The following is a 15,079-nucleotide window of genomic DNA, read 5'->3' as shown; positions in this document are numbered from 1 at the left end:
TTAAATTTTAAAATTAAAATCACTCAATCCAAAATGGATCACATACAGAATATTTATTAGAAATAGCTACTTTGCGCATGCTTAAGCGGAAGTTCTGATGGAGCTCCATGATCCCTGACACCAGGCGCTTCATCAAGGCATGCACCACCTGTGCCAGAAGCAAGGCCTCCCACCAAGCTCCTGCTGGGCTACTCCAACCTCTGCCTGTGCCCAGCCGACCCTGGAGTCACATCGGGGTGGACTTTGTTACCGGACTTCCCCCTTCCGAAGGTAACACCACCATCTTCACTGTGGTGGATCGTTTTAGTAAAGCAGCCCACTTCATCCCCCTACCTGGATTACCCACCTCCCAAGAGACTGCGGAAGTACTGATAAAGGAAGTGTTCCGCATCCACGGAATTCCCTCAGACATTGTATCCGACCGGGGTCCACAATTCATTTCTCAAGTGTGGAGAGCTTTCTGCCTGGCCCTCGGTGCCACAGCCAGCCTCTCATCCGGCTATCACCCTCAATCCAATGGGCAAACTGAGAGGGCCAACCGCGCTACGTTGTGTCTCTGCCCAGAATCCGGCTTCATGGAGCAAGATGCTCACCTGGGTTGAGTATGCGCACAACACCCTGCCATGCACCACCACCGGAAAGTCTCTGTTTGAGATCTCTCTAGGCTACCAACCTCCATTGTTTCCCTACCAAGAAGCTGAGATCGCTGTTCCCTCCCTCGCCACCCACATGAAACAATGTGCCAAGATTTGGAGGGACGCCAAGGCCGCGCTCTTACGCACGGCAGATCATAATCGGCGCTTTGCTGATCGCCACCGCACACCAGCCCCAGCCTACAAACCAGGTGACTCCGTTTGGCTGTCCACTAAGGACATTGCCCTCCAGGCCACCTCTCACAAACTGCAACCCCGCTTCATTGGCCCCTTTAAGATCCACTGCATTATTAACCTATCCTCTGTTAAACTGTCACTCCCCGCTTCACTTAAGATTCACCCCACATTCCACGTGTCATCTATTAAGCCTGTTTCCTCTCACCCCCTTTGTCGCCCTGATCCCCCACCCCCTCCCCCCCGCATCATTGATAACCACCCTGCATTCACTGTGAAAAAGCTTTTGAACATTCGTAAGAGGGGCCGTGGTATGCAATATCTGGTTGACTGGGAGGGCTATGGCCCTGAGGTGCGTTCCTGGGTAGCTCCCAGTCTCATCCTAGATAAAACTTTGATCAAGGACTTCCATCGTGACCACCCTGACAAATTCAAAGGACCGCCAGGAGTCAGTCGTTAGGGGGGGGGGTCCTGTCACGTTTCAGGTCTGTCTTGCCATGTTTTATGTTTATTCATTTTGTCTTAGTCACGTATTGTCTTATCATGTATTATGTTAGTCTAGGTTCGTCATGTTGTTTAGTTTGTTTCTTGTTACGATTTATTTTTTGGTCATGTCTAGTTATGTTTCGTTACGATTATTTTACCTCGTTGAGTGGTTATCGTCTTAGTTCGTTTAGTGTGATGTTTTGATTTATGTTTATTGTTACGCTGACTGGTCGTTGTTTAAACATACACTTTTACATGTCTTTCCGCAAACCTTGCGTTCCGCCTTTCTCTCTCTCTCTTTCTGTCACTCACACCCTAATTGTTTCTATTTGTCTATTTACTAAAACTACTAATGCTAGATCAGGATTGGGTAGAACTAACAAACTAATCATGTGTTCATGCTACCTTACGTTTCTCGTGCATGTCATTTACTAATTTACTAATGCTAGGGCAGGATAGGTTTATTACTAACGATTACTAATTACCTTGTTAGACTTGTCATCCATCGCACCTGTTTTTCATTTCCTTGCCGCTCTCTAACCAATTGTCTACACCTGTCTACACCTGCATTTATAGCCCAGTCGCACTACTGTTCTTCGCGAAATTGTCTGCCTCTTGTACGTCAAAGCAACTCTTGAGCATTACTGTCATAGATTACACGTTACGATCCAAGCCTGTTTACCGACCATTGATTTATTGATTTCTGTTTCGTTGACCATCGTTTGTTTTTGACCACGTCCTCGCCTACCGTTTTTGTACCTTCAATACCTCCCTGCATGTCTACCGACTATGAGTTTGCCTCTTCCCTCGGCACCGTGCTTTTTGTTTGTTTACTGTTTGTTTGGCTGGATCTACGTGTATAGACTTTGCTTGTTTTGACTACGCTCCTGGGATTCGTCCCGAATAAAGCCCTGACGGGACTTTATCTAACCATTGTTTCTGAGTCGTGCATTTTGGGTCCTAACCCCATGCACCCTACTTCTGGAGACATTCAGCAGCATGTCCCCTGCAAAACTGGAGTGGACAGTTCATGCATGCCCCCTGCAAAACTGGAGTGGACCGTTTTGAATAGCTGTCGAGATCTGTTCTATGGAGCAGATTACATTTTCATCACCAGCACACAAGATGCCACCCTAGCAGTCTTGGACTCCCTTCCACTCTCACTGATGGCACCAGGGCCTTCCGTCGATGCACTGTCTGCCCTCATTTCTGTGACTGCTGAGCCCTCCATGTCACTGCCTGAACTTATCCATGTCAAGGCACCAGACCCACAACTTCCACCAGCTGCACCAGCCTCAGCCCCAGAGAAGACAACCCCTCAACCCTTGTCTGTCCAGGAGCTTGTCCCAAGCTGTAAGGCCACAGCAACATCAACTCCTGCTCCTCTTCCAGAGCCCAGTAGACCACCATTGAGGGCCCCATGTGGAATCAAGTGTCGGCGGCAATGCTCTGCCAAATTTTCAGAGGACCACTGACGGAAGATATAGCGGGATTTCTGGGACCTTACATACAAAGAAAAGAGAGCCTTTGTATTTCATTGTGTCAGCTAGGTCCCAAGGGCAAAGGTCTCTGCAAACCCAAGTAGGCGAAGCAGGTCTTTCATCTACAGGTTGAAAGATGCAGGCGGAAGCCCACAGCAAGTATGAAAACTCTTCTTCCTTTCTACAATAGGCTATCATCCAACAAATGATAGCATAGTCCTGTCAGTGATGGGCAAAGAACTAACATCAGCCCTAGCCCCACCTGCCGACCAGAGAGAGAGACATGAGCCGGCAAACAAGCTCAACCTGGCACCCTTGTATGCTCATATTGAATCTTTCAATCCAACCATCATTTGGTTCTAAGTTTCCATTCTATCCAGGAAAATGTATGCAGTGTTTATTCATAATTTTCGAAAAGACCTTCACACATCAAAGTTTATTCCTGTATATATGATAATAATGCAAATACTGCAAGTAAAATCCCAAGAAATATTATTTCCTACTATGTTTTCAGCAGACTGGCTTTCAACATTAAGATGCTAAATTAGTGCCTCATATCCAAACAGAAGAACATGTTTTTTATGCATTAAAACATCAAAACACTCTCATTGTTAATACTGATGTCTGTCAGAGAGAGTGTGTGAATCAATCATTCGACTGCCTGTGTGGTACTAGTATGAGTATGAAATACAGAAAAAACTTATCGATCTATCATTTTCATATGATGTTGATAAATGTGAAGCCATTTTATCATAGTGAGTCCAATAGGGTCAATATTGCAAGTTGTCATTGTTATCATAACATTGTGCTTCTAAAATAGAAGTTAAGGTCTTTTGCCTTGGTATGACCGATTGTCATTTTGTGGGCAATGCCAAGGCAGAATACAGTAACTTCCAAAAAAGGGTCAAAGGTCAAATTTTGAGTTCAAAATTTTTTTTGTAGATAGATTAATAAGATGGATCAGCACTCTAGCTGATTCGGCAAAAACTTCTCGCTGACTGAGGTTTTTTGGGGTATTTCACCCTCTCTCCTTAAAAGGCAAAATGCTAAAAATAATCCTAAACATTTATTTTGATAGGCTAGTAGCTAGCTGAACTTTCCCACGGTAGGGTCGTTGAAGTGAATGCACGCGCCAGACTGACAGCCCGTGCAGCAGTTGCTAGGTGATAAGGTAAACTTTGATATTTCTGCTACCAATTAAAAAGAAGTATAAGCATATGGCCAATCGTCTGTGTTTTACTCATTTTTAACTGTTTACAGACACGGGATTGGGTGTCTAAACGTAAAGAGGAAAAAACAGAATAGCAGTAGAAGAATCCTGTTTTAGTAGTACAAAAAACTGGGACAATTTGTGTCCCGGGAAAGAATAGTGATTTTCCGGGCAGTCACTCAAAAAAGAGAACAATCCTGGGAAAACCAGAACGTGTGGCAACTGTAGTCTTAGCAGACTATCATGAGAGACAAATTAGAATTATTTCTTGAAAATAATCATATCTATGGGATAGTTAACATGTTTTTTGCAGGGGAAGCTCATGCCTAACAAACTTTTTGTCATTCTTTGAGGAAGCTACCATGGGCCAGATTTATGTACATGAAACTTGCAGCACAAAATGCAGCCTGACGAGTGTATGTTGGTCTGTCTGCCTGAAATTAACGTCTGATTTACGAAGGCTACATTACATTACATTACATTATTGGCATTTGGCAGACGCTCTTATCCAGAGCGACGTACAACAAAGTGCATACCCATAACCAGGGATAAGTTCGCTGAAAGACCCTAGAGGGAAGTACAATTTCAACTGCTACGAGGGCCAATTTTTATTTTATTTTTTTGAACAAAGAAACAAACAAACAGAGCAAAAGTGACCAAAGTTAACTATCCAATTAGTTAACTATCCAAAACAATCCTACATCTCATTATGCAATCAGCATGTGGGACTGCCAACGAACCGCATTTTGCGAAAGAGCCAGATCTTATACAGCACAGTTAAAATTGTTTCAGGCACCAGAACAATGAACCCAATAGCGAGACCAGAGAAGTTCTTTATTAACCTTATCGCAGATCAGACAGGTAGGGGTCGAGAACCAGCTAAGAGGAATGGTGCAGAATAGGCAGATCGTAATTGATATATCAGGCGATGGTTCAGTATCCAGGTAACAACACAGGTAATCCAGAGAATGGTTATGGTCACAGGCCGAAGGTCGAAAACAAACAGGTAGTCCAAACAGGCAAAGTACAACATTGAAAACCAAAAGCGTTAACTGCAAACCAAAAGGAGTCCAAAAACAGCAGGTCAAATCAGAAGAGAAGGGTAATCCAAAAAATAGAAGTCGCAAAAAAACAGGTCGGAACACAGGCGATCAGACAGAAATAAATGCTGGAGAGTATGGCTATGTAAGACGGAAATTATTATATTATTATATATTATTATTATATCTGGCATTATCACTCAGGACTGGTCAGCTTGCTGGCTTCCTCTGGTATTGTGGCAAAATGTGGCTGTAAAGTAATTTAACCCAGGAGCATGCACCATTAAACCCCACTATCTCCGCACCCATATGGGCAGGAGCCTGTGGGGGAAGACTCAGGCCTCCAGCCGTAAAACTCGTTACGACGGGGCAACATCCTTTACGGCACGGGAAGGTTTCAGAGGGCACGGCCTGTTAGGCCCTGACCTTCTCCTGAACCCCCCTTTATTGCTCTCTCCCTCTTTACTCAGTCACTAAATGATGTGTACAGCACTGGATGTTTCATGACAAAGTCAGTTTAGATAATATTCATGTTTGGTATTATTCTGATTGTTTCAGTGCGACTGGTGCAATGGTTTTATTTCTGCAACAGCAAACCCTGGACATCATAACCAACCAGGAACCAGAGAGAAACTGTGTGGAGCTCTGCCCCAGTGAAAGCCATGTGCCTCAACCCCCCTGCGTTTCCTGGGGAGGCGTGGCTCCAAATTACAGATGGGTGACCCATTTTTAGGGTTAACATCAAAGGCCAGATTTTGGATTTAAGTACAGTAAACTAAGCAATCTGAGAGAATGCAATCAGCCTCCCGTGCACACAGTGCACGTAATTTCTACGTACAGGGTATCTGTAGCCAGACTCCCGTATGTAGCTTTTATTACCAGGTATGACTTTTAAGACTCCGTAATTTGGTTTCCGTTGTAATGTTTCTTGATTTGGAACTAGTATGTAATTACGTGTATGTAACCTGCCTGGTAAAATAAATTGTTAAAACTTGATCTGTGTGGTTTTGCTTACTGACACTCAAAGTTATACAGGGAATGCTTGGTTTACCCCCTCAAACTGGTCTAGGGAGGATGAATATTTACGCTTAATGTATGACGGCGTATAGCACCCGTAGACCTATGATGGTAAATCCCTCGCCTCCGCATGGTAGTTCAATCATGTCGAGCACAGCCGTAGCTAGGTTGGTCTGCTTGGGTCCCTAGGCTGTAAACAGATATACCCAAGAGTAGCTATTCCTGCGACCTCTGTGATGACTACAGATAGCTAGTCAGTTTGTGAGACGTGCACATAACGCGTGATGTGACATGCGGCGGTACCAGCAGAGGACTGTTCGGAGAGTAAATCTCAGTACAGGATTCCTATAGCGATCAAGTCAAAATTATCAAAAAGAAATCTACCTAATGTGGATAACTAATCTAAATTATTATTCTAAAATGGAGTCAGATAAACGAAGGTGAATCTATTGGCCCTATTGTGGAGATTCTTGGTCAGCCCGGACCAGTAAAGAGCGGAAGGCAGAGTGGTACTACTGCCTTTGTATCGTGGTTTATTTATTGGCTGATCTAGACTCTCCGCATAGGGGCCACTAATTTTTAACCCTATTAGTATTCTTTCAGCAACACCAGAAGGACAAGCGCGCTGATACCTTCAGCCCTCGGTAAATTCCGTCGTTGGGTTAGCGTGGGGTTTTACAGTTGGTGACCCCAACGTGATCTAATTCCATTCATGTAAGATTCGTCTGCCGACGTGATCTGCTTTCATCCAATGTAAGATTTGAGGCTTACAAGGGGTGAGGTGTCTGAAGTTTGCTCCTTCTGGTGGTGTTGTGCAACCCGGCATGATACCCGTTACCCCGGGTGTGTGGTTTTCCTTCCATCTGGTTTTGCGATCCTTGGTGTGGTAAGTAGCATGGTTTCTTTCTATCAGTAATGTTAGGGAGAGTTGTGTTATTTTGCTGCATGAATACTGTGTAGGGGATCGACATATCCCGGACAGGACTGGGACCGTAGAAACCAGCCATATTTGCTGGTTACTACCCCTCAGGGTACATAGCGTGATCATTGTAGAGGGCAGAGAGAGAGAAATGCTGGTATGCATGTTTTTGTAACTGTGCTGTGTTACTGTGACTATTAGCTTTGACAGCAAATAGGCTACAGTAGCAACAGTTTTAGAAACAAGCATGTCGCAGTTGAAGGTATACGAGTAGTATTTTTGATGGCTGCCCGTAGATGTGCAATATGACAACATGCACATATATATAATATTAACTATGGAGTAAGTTTGAGCTCTGTTAAAGCTGGCAAGCTTCTTCATCTTATTTAAGTATATGATTGTAAGTTGCGACTGACTGCTGAGTCAGGAGCATAGCCTAGGTTTTAGGTTCCAGCTCTAGAAACGGAGTTTGGGAGGCCTGTACCAGTGGTCACTATACCTCTGTGTACTGGGCCCGATGCAGATACAAGTCTCCAACCCTCTGATGCGCTGCTACAAGGTTGGGGAATCAGCTGCATGTGGGGCCTATGCTGAGACCTCTGAGACTGGTGTCGAGTGTCGCCTCACTGAACTTCTGTCTTTCTGAGCTTCTGGAAACTCAGTCCTCTGGCCTGTGCTACCTGTATCAGTAACGGTTGTAGACTTATAATTAAATACAGGGGCGATAGTTTGTGAAATATTTGTTATAGACATGTGTAAAATTAAATCTACCAAATGTTCTATAATAGATGTCACATAGGCTTTGCCCTAGTGGGGATACATCTGTAGTAAAACAGGATGATATCCCTGATTATATAATTTATTCTATCGGATAAATGTAATTATATATAGGCATAGGCCAGAAGTATAGTGCATCTTGGTGCACCATATTGGTTCCTCTGTTTTACTTTGTGTGCTCTAGTTGCACCATCGTGAATGCAGAGGATGTATATTATTATAATACGGTATACTGCGTGTCTTTGCATGCCATTTAGGAAATGTTAGGTAACACTAACATACTTACTTGGGTGCCAGTTCGATTAACTGAGGCATGTGTGTACCTAAATCTAAGTGTATGTTTGTGTGGTTTCTCCCACTAACACAAAGTATATATATTAGAATATTCCCTAGACCACAGATAAACCAGTCAATGACAAAAATGAACCCTTAAAGTTTACTGACCTAACAGCATCATCTGTCACCGCTGGGGGAGACGTTTACGACCAGAGAGGTATTTATGCTGTGTACATACATCTACTGAGGCCTCTGGACACATCTTCAGTGATGTTCCTGGAATCATCGGGTGTTTTCGGGTCTTTCAACATCATACACCCTCCTCCAGGTGACCCAACCGGGGCTGATCAGACCCCGGCTTGTGTCCAGATGGCTAGCTACCATGACTCCATGGCTCTCCTCTTTTGAGCCACAGCCATCTTGAGGCTCTCTCTGCCGCATCGGTGGTACTGCGGATGGCTCTCCTCTTCCTCTCTCCCACGATGCCTAAGCTACTGAAGGCTCTGGCTAAAGAACGGGCTGCGAAACCCCTGCATCCGACCTCCACCGGAAGACACCTTGCTCTCCACCCAGCCTGCTGACAATCACTGACCAGTCCCGCGTACTTGGAGAGTTTCCTCTCAAAGGCTTCTTCCAAGCGATCTTCCCATGGGACCGTCAGCTCCAGCATCACCGCTTGCTTGGTGGACTCAGACACGAGGACAATGTCTGGCCGCATGGTGGTAGCAGCAATGTGGCTGGGGAACTTCAGCTGTCGTTCGAGGTCCACCAGCAGCTGCCAGTCTCTTGCAGAGGTCAGGATGCCAGCAGATGTTCTTCTGGCAGGGGTTGCCTGCTCCCCAGCTCTGACAAAGGCGATGGTTCTCTTGGAGGGTCGGAACTGCTTTGCCCACAGAAGTCCAGGGCTGATGGCTTCAGCAATGGTCTTAAGGACTTGGTCATGCCTCCAACGGTACCTTCCATCTCCAAGTGCCCTGGTACAGCAGCTGAGGATGTGTTCTAGGGTTCCTCGCTTGGAACACAAGGGGCACGCTGATGTCTCTGCTAAGCCGGTTTTGGCGGGCTTGGAAGCACGTCGTAGACTGCCTGGATGAGGAATTTGATGCGTTGAGGCTCGGCTCTCCAGAGCTCAGTCCAGGTCACTTTCCTCTCCATCGCATTCTCCCATCTTGTCCAAGCTCCCTGTTGTTTCATCCCCACTGCCCTGCAGGATCTTGTCTCCTCCTCTGCTGCTCTCACCTCCTCCTGGACAAGGCACCGCCTCTCCTTTCCCCTGGTGTTCAATTGAGGAGTTGGGAAGGACCCTAGCAAGGTTCCTGTGACGTAGCCTGGCCTCTGCCTCTTGGACAGCATCCTCTGCTCTCCACTTCCTGCCAGTCCTCACTTGGATCCCAGCGTTGGCCACCTTTGGGTCACTCGAGTCTCTGTACTGCACCACTTCTCTGGCTCTCGTCACCTTGAATTCCTCCTCCAAGGATCTAAAGGGCAGCTGCAGCTTGTTGTTACGCCCATAGAGAGTGATGCTGCTCAGGCTCTTTGGTAACCCAAGCCATCTTCGGAGGTGTTTGCTGACCTTCCTCTCCAGGGTCTCGACCGCTGAGATTGGGAAGGCATAGACAAGGAGGGTCCACAGGATCCTGGAGAGAATGCCGTGCTGGTACACCCAGACTTTAAACTTCCCAGGAAGGCCTGACTTGTCCACGGTTTTCAGCCAGCCATCCAACTCAGTGCAGGTGGACTGAATTGATGATGTGTCTCTCAGAGAGCTTGCCCAAGCTCTTGACTGGCTTCTCTGTGATGGTAGGGATGGCTTTGCCTGAGATGTTAAACCGGACCTTGTCCTCCACCCTCCCTTTCTTCAGCACCATGGATCTTGATTTGGCTGGTTTAAAACGCATCCGGGCCCACTCCACCAGCTTCACGAGACCCTTCAGAATCCACCGGCAGCCTGGGACTGATTCTGTCGTGACTGTGAGGTCATCCATGAATGCCCTGATGGGTGGCTGCCGTTGACCGGATTTTGATCGGGGCCCTCTGCACTCTGGTTCAGCAGACTTGATGAGCATGTTCATGGCAAGGGAGAACAGCGTCACAGAGATAGTGCACCCTGTGATAATGCCGACCTCCACCTTGTGCCAAGATGATAATGTTGCTCCTGAAGAAACCCTCATCCTGAAGTTGTTGTAGTAGTCAGCGATGAGGTCTCTACACCTGCTGGGAACATGATATTTCATCAGAGTGAACTGGACCAGCTTGTGAGGAATGGAGCCGAATGCATTCGCCAGGTCGAGCTATACCACTGACAGATTGCCTTTGTTCTCTCTGGCCTCCCGGATTAGCTGTGTCACCACACCGGTGTGTTCCATACTGCCTGGCATTCCTGCAATGCCAACCTTCTGGACTGATGTATCGATGTAGGTGTTCTTTACCAGGTAGGTGCTCAGCCGTCTGGAAATAGCACTGAAGAAGACCTTCGCCTCGACACACAGCAGGGAGATGATGCGGAACTGGTCTAGCTGGGTGGAGTTTTCCTCCTTCGGGATCCACACCCCTTCAGCCACTCGTCATTGTTCTGGGATCTTCCCCCTTCTCCAGAACACTCGCATGAGTTTCCACAGACGCTGTAGGAGTTTGGGGCAGTTCTTGTACACTTTGTATGAAGTGCCACTTGGTCCTGGAGCAGAGCTAGCCCTTGCTTTGCGTACAACCTCTCTGACTTCCTTTAGCTGCAGCTCCGACCTGTCAAACTGCACTTCCGGTTCAGGGGGGTCTATGAGGATGTTGCACTCTCCCAACTCCTGCTCTCTCTCAGGATTGTTGTACGTCCGAGTGAGATGTAGGTCTATGTCTTCCTGCGAGGAGGCAAGTTTCCCACTGCGCTTCTGCTCCAGAAGGTCCTTCATAAACTTGAAGGGGTTGGCGATAAAGGCGGCACGTTTACGTGCCCTCTCACGACGCCGCCTCCGAGAATCGTGATCTTTTTCCTTAGGATGCTCATTAGCTGGGCCAGGCCAATGCACTCCTCTTCTCCTGCCACCTTGTGCTTGGACTTAAGCATTTTCATCTCCTGCCTGATGTTATGGATCTTAACAGCTCTTTGGTTCTTTGTGTAGGGTGTTCCGGAGCTTTTCTTCTCCTCTTCACCAAACCGTTCAGTCGCGATGCTGACAACGATTGTTGTCATCACTTGCAGCTTTCCGTCGGCCTCTCCCTTTGCCATAACCTAGGGGAAATAAATTGGCTTATATTTTGGAAGAAGGTGTTCCAAATGGAGAAATGCTTAAGCAAATTTAAAAATAATGATTAGAATCAATTTCTTCTCTTGTTTTATTCCCTGGGCATTAAAACTTCATAAGGGGGGTCATTTTTTGGCAAAGACTGGCTTATGGGTCATTCCCTCATAGCTTTCCACTGTTGTCTTCTTGCTTGTTGTCTTTCCTCCCCCACTTTGTTTGTCACCTGTTGTGTCACTTGTCTTTAGAACAGTGAACCTGCACTCCCAATGAAGTGTATAATTTGTTGTGTTTTGATCTTTTTGTTTTTGATCAATTCTTGAATTGGATATCTGAATTTATGCAGATATTCACCCCGAATAAATGTATATTTTTTAAAGCAAATAACTGCATTATAAGTCTTGTAATGGCGTATGTGAGCTATATCATTTCCAGTGTTCTGTTAGCATTCTGTATGCAACATACTGCAGTGTTGTACAAACGTATGCATGGTTATAGGCACGGCTCGAAGATTTAGTTTCTGAGTATTTAGACTTGCCGTCCAAATACTTATTAGGATAATTAATAATCCTAATTTTCAGCATGTTTGGTAAACCATCTGATCACTGGTTTCAAACATAATCAATTGTCAATAAAAATATATTCCAATCAGTAAGAATTGGAGCGCAGGCGCTTCAATTCTATCAGCCATTTCCTTTTCATCAGACCCGTACCATCGAGCGTGACTTAGCCTGCAGAACATATGCTGAGGATTTGCTTACTGCTATCATACAAGATATTCTGGACCTTTGTCTGCACAAGTCTCCTAGTCATGATTTAAGGGAGCTCATTGAAGCCTTAGACTGGCATAGGTGAATTGTGTCAGAACAAAGGGAAAATATTCATTACCCACAGCATTTATGTATGTATGTAATGTTTATATGTTTATTGTAAGTAACTGTACCGATTGTATCGGATTCTTAGTTTTCTTTCTTTTGATTTACCCAAACTGGTCTATCCAAATTCCACAACCATATGCTCAACCCGCATAGTAGTGCAGAATCAGGTATATGAATTAGATCACCATATTGGTGGATATCACTATAAGGGGCATAGAAGCCATATTCACCACTCACACTGATTGTCATGAAACATCCTGCTATGATCTATATGCGTAACCATCTTTTTCCCCATTATGACACCAGATGTATTAGTGTTCAGTTTTTGGATGGCCATGCTGAAATCATCCAGGTGTCTCACCCACAGTAGTACGTCACCAGCGAGATGAGTTCCTTCACAGGTGGAGGTCTGACCTGTCCAGCAAGTCACTTCACCAACTGGAAGTGATTGGGGACTTCACAAGGGGTCAGATCTGCGTTTTGAGGAGAATTCCGCTGGAGGTGGACGTCTCTCTGTGGTGGAAGGACACTCTTTTGGACAGTGTGCGTGGTCTCTGACTGACCTAATGGACCTGGTGCAACAGGTCGTCCAGGGCTGGCTCCTCTACCAGCTCTGCTCAGGACGCCTACACATGGTGGGACTGGTGGGACTGGGTGTTCATCCTCCCCTTAAGCTCCTTTACCCATGCTGCTTTGGTGCTCAGCCCCTGCAGATGCCGACAATGTCGGGACTGAGACCCCAAGCCGCAGGGAATTACATACACAGCCACAGCCTTCACAGTGACCCCTTGGGACTGTGTTATTTTTGTCCCATGGGCCAAGGGTGGATCTGTAAGACGGAAATTATTATATTATTATATATTATTATTATATCTGGCATTATCACTCAGGGCTGGTCAGCTTGCTGGCTTCCTCTGGTATTGTGGCAAAATGTGGCTGTAAAGTAACTTAACCCAGGAGCATGCACCATTAACCCCCACTATCTCCGCACCCATACGGGCAGGAGCCTGTGGGGGAAGACTCAGGCCTCCAGCCGTAAAACTCGTTACGACGGGGCAACATCCTTTACGGCACGGGAAGGTTTCAGAGGGCACGGCCTGTTAGGCCCTGACCTTCTCCTGAACCCCCCTTTATTGCTCTCTCCCTCTTTACTCAGTCACTAAATGATGTGTACAGCACTGGATGTTTCATGACAAAGTCAGTTTAGATAATATTCATGTTTGGTATTATTCTGATTGTTTCAGTGCGACTGGTGCAATGGTTTTATTTCTGCAACAGCAAACCCTGGACATCATAACCAACCAGGAGAAACTGTGTGGAGCTCTGCCCCAGTGAAAGCCATGTGCCTCAACCCCCCTGCGTTTCCTGGGGAGGCGTGGCTCCAAATTATAGATGGGTGACCCATTTTTAGGGTTAACATCAAAGGCCAGATTTTGGATTTAAGGACAGCAAACAAAGCAATCTGGGAGAATGCAATCAGCCTCCCATGCACACAGTGCACGTAATTTCTACGTACAGGGTGTCTGTAGCCAGACTCCCGTATGTAGCTTTTATTACCAGGTATGACTTTTAAGACTCTGTAATTTGGTTTCCGTTGTAATGTTTTTTGATTTGGAACTAGTATGTAATTACGTGTATGTAACCTGCCTGGTAAAATAAATTGTTAAAACTTGATCTGTGTGGTTTCGCTTACTGACACTCAAAGTTATACAGGGAATGCTTGGTTTACCCCCTCGAACTGGTCTAGGGAGGATGAATATTTACGCTTAATGTATGACGGCGTATAGTACCCGTAGACCTATGATGGTAAATCCCTCGCCTCCGCATGGCAGTTCATTCATGTCGAGCACAGCCGTAGCTAGGTTGGTCTGCTTGGGTCCCTAGGCTGTAAACAGATATACCCAAGAGTAGCTATTCCTGCGACCTCTGTGATGACTACAGATAGCTAGTCAGTTTGTGAGACGTGCACATAACGCGCGATGTGACATGCGGCGGTACCAGCAGAGGACTGTTCGGAGAGTAAATCTCAGTACAGGATTCCTATAGCGATCTACCTAAGTAGTCATGTTTAGTAATCTACCTAATGTGGATAACTAATCTAAATTATTATTCTAAAATGGAGTCAGATAAACGAAGGTGAATCTATTGGCCCTATTGTGGAGATTCTTGGTCAGCCCGGACCAGTAAAGAGCGGAAGGCAGAGTGGTACTACTGCCTTTGTATCGTGGTTTATTTATTGGCTGATCTAGACTCTCCGCATAGGGGCCACTATTAACCCTATTAGTATTCTTTCAGCAACACCAGAAGGACGAGCACGCTGATACCTTCAACCCTCGCTAAATTCCGTCGTTGGGTTAGCGTTGGGTTTTACACTGACATTTGGTCTGAAGCATTTAGTTGCTGCAGTATGATTTGCATTCACAAGCTGGTATTAAGGTCTACCTAATAAGGTGATCACTGAGTGTATATTAGTGTATGTTTTTATAAAGCATGCCGAAAGTGTCCAAAAAGCACACCATGAAGGATTACTCGCCCTAAAACCCAGTCTACAAAGAGCCGACTGAACATCCTTAAGCCATTAATCTGTTCTATGTTTTGCAATGAGGCCGATGGAATTCAAAATCACAACACCTGGTTCTGGAACGCCCATTCGAGACATATATACATATATACAGAAATATACATAATTTAATCTCCATGAATCAGATACAACAGTTTGATCAGGTCCAGTGTAGCATAAAAATGGTTAATCCTACACTAACTATAACACGGCTGTTACTGTCTGCTACTGTACATGGAAAACTCCCAAATTCAGACTAAACTTTATTGACTGCTTTTAATGCTAGTATTACTACCAGTTATTTTGAGGGCCAGGATTCTTTAAGAGTTTAAAAAACAAAAATGTTATCGTAATAACAACAACAACAACAACAAT

At 45.5% G+C, this 15,079-nt stretch overlaps 1 pseudogene; it reads right to left on the bottom strand.

Annotated features, from left to right (window-relative positions):
• Window positions 1-8,406: 8,406 nt before the first annotated feature.
• LOC133126637 (uncharacterized) lies at window positions 8,407-11,253 on the bottom strand (annotated as a pseudogene).
• Between the last annotated feature and the right edge of the window lie 3,826 nt (window positions 11,254-15,079).

Source organism: Conger conger, chromosome 4 (genome assembly GCF_963514075.1).
Source record: "Conger conger chromosome 4, fConCon1.1, whole genome shotgun sequence".
Classification (NCBI taxonomy): Eukaryota; Metazoa; Chordata; class Actinopteri; order Anguilliformes; family Congridae; genus Conger; species Conger conger.
This window is presented reverse-complemented; position numbering and strand designations above follow the sequence as displayed.